Raw genomic sequence first — 6,000 nt, 5'->3', positions numbered from 1 at the left:
CTGTCCCAGGCACTAAGTTTTCCATATTCAGAAGTGATCAGTTAACAACAGATTCAAGATCCATGCATCAGAAAATAAGAGTTTCAGGTAAATGGGAACCAGATGACAGAAGTTCCAGCTATCTCCTTAGCTTAAATGAAGCAGTAGATGCCACAGAGGCCATGTTCTTCCTCACAAAACTCCTTTTTCTCTTCAAGGACTTTATTTTTCTACTGAACATTAAAATGGTGTTGCACTGGGCAAAGGGAGGAGATGTTTAATGCTGTAGCCTACTAATGATTCATTCATAGCCTATAAATTACTTTAATCAGAGAGGTATTGGAATGGCAACATTCAGTATTTAGCAGTTGCGACACTTTTTGGGTCACGTTCTGAAACTTAATACTTGCAAAAGCACTTTGGGAGAAACCCAATGTATCCTTAACTGACCCGTCTTCAACACCCTGTACCCCAAGGTGCCTTTTTTCACTCAAAGAGTCCCCGTCATTTCTCTCAGAGCTCTCTCCACCATCTCCGTGTTCCTGAAGACAAAACAGTAAAACATTCATTAGATAAAAGGTAACTAAAATTTTGCTATCTTCTGTTAGGAGCACATAAAAATGATAGTTGTCCACTGCTTCTATTTACCTTGAGCATAGAAGCTCCATCACATATGTCTGATTTATGGCTGTACCATATATGGTGAAATAATAACAAAACATTTGCAATACCAGATGCCACAAAACATATTTAAAATAAATCTTGAAAAGCAACAATGTGGAAACACCAGCCACAAATCTGCTGTTGTGTTTTAGAAATGGACTAGTTTTGCTTCAGCAGCGAAAAGCTGCAAGAAGTCAGTGTTAGAGCAGGCTGGGTGAGCTGCATTCGCCTCTGGCTCATGTTTCAAGCAGGGTCCCAACTGCAAAACCTCCTCTGCTACCCTTTTACTCTCAAGTTACTTCCTCCCCTACTCAAGCCTGATAAAATGCAATTAAATAAGTTTGTGTATCAAAGGTTCAAATTTAAGACAGTTACAGAGAAATAAGAATAGCATTTGATGAATGAGAATCAAACTCAAGTTGAAGATCTTAGAATATGCTAGCAAGGCTGAGGTCCCCTTTTAAAATTCACTTATAACACTCCCTAAAATTTGGAAACCCACACTACCACTTTTACAGATCCCCTTTTTCAAAGTAGGCATTCACTTTAAAGAACAAACTGGCACAAGCTGGCACTTCTGGCCTTCGGGGAAGTTGTGTCGCACCTAAATTGCAAGAGCTCATGGCTGATTCATCTCTAAAATTGAAATTCTGCATAAAACTGTCAAACTAGAACTTGAAATACAGACTCATACAGTTTCAAAAACTTTTGGGGCCCCTTCAGTCCTCAGCAATGCAAAGTGAGCTTAAAATTACAAAGTTCACAAGCTTCTATCCCCACATGTTTAAACAACCCTGTCTTTTCTATAGAATTTTATTGCTAGAAAACCTCAACTTCACCACAATTTTCATCCATCCTGAGTTACAACATTTGACCTGTTGATCATCTGTGCAGTGTTTCCTCAAGAAGCACTGGGACATGCCTTTGACCAGCTAAACATCCAGTACAATAACCATTGTCGCAGCCGTCAATAACCAGTCTCTCAGCGTAACAAGGCAGGGCAGCTTATTTTCTTCCTGGCAGGAATTAGTAAAGGATAATTGGAGCTACCTTACATTATTCAGCTGGATTACCCAACAGCCAACAACACTAATAAAAACAGCAGTGTTGCAACAGAGCTATGCACTTCTAGAGACTTTCAGTGAGCTGGTGACAGAAATTGTTTTTTGGGAAGGGTTTTGTATCACCCACATTCCCAAGAGTCTTTTGTGGTTAGACAAGGTTTTCTAAGGTGCTCCTCTATTTCTTGAGATTTTTTCCTCAGGAGGTACTACTAACACAATACCCTGATTTTGGCCCCAAAACTGGGGCCAATATTTGTCCCCAAAGCCTAGACCAACACTGATTTCTGATTCTGCTACCAGAAGTGATACTGAAGCGAACAATCTGGCCACACATCTACACCACCTTTGCCATGCACCTCCACCTCATCCGTTTGGGGAATAAAAATTCTAAGGTTGTCTTGACTTCTTGTTTGTTTACTTTCAAATATCATTTACGATCAAAACCCAGCTTGAAGGCAGTAACTTCAGAACGTACAGTACAGGAGGACTGGTGCATGTAAATAGGACACATAAACTAATAATCGCACTCAAAGCTCTACTAAAGCTTTCAAATAGCTGTAAGTAAAACAGTGAAAAAAGTATTACAGAGCCAAATTCGCTCTGACAGTAGATCTTTCAGGGCTGAAATCAGCTTTTAACATACTTTGTGGCATAAAGCATGATAGTAGAGTTAAATAAAGCCTAATGAGGCACACCCTCTCCATTCTCCTAAGCAAGATAGAGATCTTATTTACCTGGTTCTGTGTCCTCTCTGTTCTCTGTGTCCTCTCTATTCCTCTACTGTGTATTTGCATCTGAGTTCGTTGAGCCCAAACAGCATGGCGAGTTTCTTTCCAAGGGATTCACAAGCTGAAAACACACAAAAGGCAAGTAATAACTGGAACATCCTCCTTCTACTAAAGGGCTTTTTGCAACAGGCATTTTACACGGTGGCAGAAAATTATACGGAGCGATCATACATATGAACATAAAGGATCAGCAGACAAGATTACACAGGGCACAATTCATTTATTTAAAGAAAATCTTCTCCTTGCTTGAGAAACCTCCTTCATAATCCAGATTTTAAAATTTTTTCTGAAGGTCTGGCCAGCATTTCTGGGATAGCCATACCTCACTTACTCCATTCCCCGTCTAAAAAGTTTTTTCCACACTCTGTTTCAATTAAACAAATTCACCTTGGCTTAATTCGTTATACAACCTCATTATGACCTCAGAACAAATACCGCTTCTATCTCCTTATGTATGTCTACCTTGCTCTGTATGGGGAATAAGAAATGGAACTGACATCTTTTGTTTTAGGCAGTTGCTGAAGAAAATTAACTCATTGCAACTACTTTCAGGCCCCACCTTTTGAGACACAGCACTGCCCTACCTACAGCAAACTGACAGACATCGCCTGGAGCAAACCTTGGCCAACCCAGTCCTATTGTCAGCTTTCTGAGACAATGGTCTTGGCAGCAGTTATCTGTGTGATTCTTCTTCTTTTTCTTTATGGTCTCAGTTCCTGCCTGTGGGCCAGTTTCTCCTGCTTCATGGATCCTTACAACCTCTCTACATTTGCACTATGCTCTCCCTTTAGTTATGCCTTCTCAGATGCTCAACTGCTTTTCAAAAAACTGCAATAGATTTAGCTCAAAACCAACCTAATTGCTGCCGACTAATTAATATGCTGTATTGTAGGTCACGCTGATTGCAATACAGTAATAAAGGTCTCTGACACTTATCAGAAACTTTATTTTCAGCTGCTGATAATCTGTTGTTAGCACTGAAGTATTTTGTCCCATGTGGGGAAGAAACGGACTTCCAAATGTTTGAAAACATGGGCAGGAGTAAAATAATATTTTTTCTCTAGTCCACATTAAGACAATTCTTTGTTTGCTCCACTGTTTTAAATCACAGAGGAACTAGAGTGTTTCAGAGTCTTGAGATTTGACAGAGATCGTCACTGGTTCAGCTTTTCCTATCCCTCTGAACATTTGCCCAGGATCCAAATATGCAAGCTGGAGAGAGGATTCGTGTGTGGAAGGGACATAAGGCAAGCCACAGAATTACCTTTTCTTTTTTTTCCCCCCAGCATGCTTAGACTTTTTGAAAAGACTACTTTAAAGTGAACTTAGCTAAAAGAAAGCTGAGCAGCAGAGCCAGGAGTTCAAAGTTAGAACACATGCTTTGGAGGTTTTTTTCATTACATTTTTTCATTACATCCCCTACTTATGTTTAAGAATGGAAAAGTGATGGTATATGCTGTGACCATATATCATTTTCCCCCTATGACTCGTGCCGCTTTATCACTTGGAGAGGGGGGGACTCAGTCATGGAGAGCCTGGAAGATGTGAATGAAACAGAAGACTGAGGAGTGAGAAGGAAGAAAAGATGGTTTTATAACAAAGGCAGCTGAAAGGTGAAACAGAGAGCTAGACACTATGGCAGCCTCTGCCCTACAGCTTCCATATGATCCCCGTGTGAATTTTGGCCGTTCATAGCTGCATGATGTGTGTTTGCTGGGCTCCGATTCAAAACACTTGCCATCCTTTGACAGGAGTATTGACCGTTCGTAGTCGCTACAGATGTGCACAATAGGAACGCTATCCACAGTGTAACATGCTGAATGTCCTGTGACATTTCTAGCTGGATACTCTAAGTCAGCTGGCTGCTGACAATCTTGACTCTCGTCTTTGTATTGCAAAAAATTATATTTGCAGAGCATTCAGATACTGATCTGACACCACTCCTCAAGAACCCAGGAGGAGATGAACAAGTCCCCATTCTGTACTACGTTTTGATGTTGCACAGCAAATAAAAGAGGACGGACTGCACAGATATATGAAATCCACTGAAAATAGACCATGCTGTCTTGAATGAGTAACTATTCTGTGCATAAAGTCCTCTTACAAAGTGATGCATGCTCTTGTAGTTAAAGCCTATCATGCTGCATAAGGACAGAGGACTGTACTGAGATTTCATCTAGCTATTCATACTTTTTGCTTAACCAATTATGCCATCTTAAGTAGCTTTTTGATGTTTAACTGCAATGCAATAATTTTTATTTATAATTAATACATCACACGGTAATAAACAAAAATTAATCTAAGCATCTGCCATAATGCTATATATGGAGATGTGATGTTTATTTAAAAAAATCGCTGGCAGCAAAAAGCGCATGTAATGTGAGAGGATGGAATGGCAGCAAGTAGCTTCATGTTGCTTCAAACAAAAAAGGTCAGCCACGGGTCTGATTTTTCTTAGAAAAATTGCTTTCCTGAGAAAGAGTATATAGGGATTAGTTACCAATATTTCACTGTCAGCACAGAGGGATATACAGAGCAGGGCTCTGCCTTGGACATTGATACGTAGTATTTTCTTTAGTGGATGGGTTGATGCAATAGATATATCTATATGTTTTTGCAAACAACTAAGAGTAACATAGGAAATAGGAATACAATTCAGAAGAATCTCTGTAAAAGAAATATTCTGAAAAAACCCAAGGATATAAGGAAATAATTTCAGGGTTTTCTGCACTTAGACAAGATGGGAAACAGCTGCTTAGGTAGCAGATACGCACTACTCTCTCTTGGTGAGCCCCAGCTGGAGGCTTCTGTTCTGTTTTGGACATGACAACATTTGACAAGCATGTGGACAAATCAGAGAAAGTCCAGAGGACAGCAATAAGAATGAGTAAATATCTCGGGCACTAAGACTAAGGCAGAAAGTTGCAAAGGGGTGGTGGTGTTTAGTCTACAGATGGAAAAGCTAAGGGGAGGCATGGTAACGGTCAAATACAGGAAAAGATGATGAAAGACAAAAGGATAGTTTGTTGATAGGACAAGAGAGGAACTTGAAATGCAGACAGCATGATCTACATGAAATAAAGAAAACTTTACTAGTGAAAGGATTCAAAACCACTGCAACTGATTACCTGGTGAGCTGATGCAGTAACCCTTACTAGAAGTCTTCAAGAATAAATTTGACAAGCCTGTCAAGAATTACTTGATCTCTCTTAGGGCAGGAAGCCAGACAAAATGGCCCATCCTTCATTAGAATCATCCTATTCTGATTCTTCTGCAAGTGCTTTCTGCCACGCTGGTCTAACTGTGAAGGTTGCATAAAATTCATAACATACCTAAAGCACTGCACCCTGGTTGTTACCTACCTTCGTGGTTTTTCTATTGTTTTCAAATTGCTCTTTTGCTCGCACTAAGGCTGCCTCTAGGTATCCAAAACCAAAGAGACCGCCTTTCTGGGTATTCTAAAATGCATCCTTTAGAAAAGACTGATAGGCTGATACCAAGCGGTG

This window comes from Gavia stellata, chromosome 2 (genome assembly GCF_030936135.1).
Source record: "Gavia stellata isolate bGavSte3 chromosome 2, bGavSte3.hap2, whole genome shotgun sequence".
Lineage (NCBI taxonomy): Eukaryota > Metazoa > Chordata > Aves > Gaviiformes > Gaviidae > Gavia > Gavia stellata.
The sequence above is the reverse complement of the archived record's forward strand: the minus strand, read 5'-3'. Positions refer to the sequence as shown.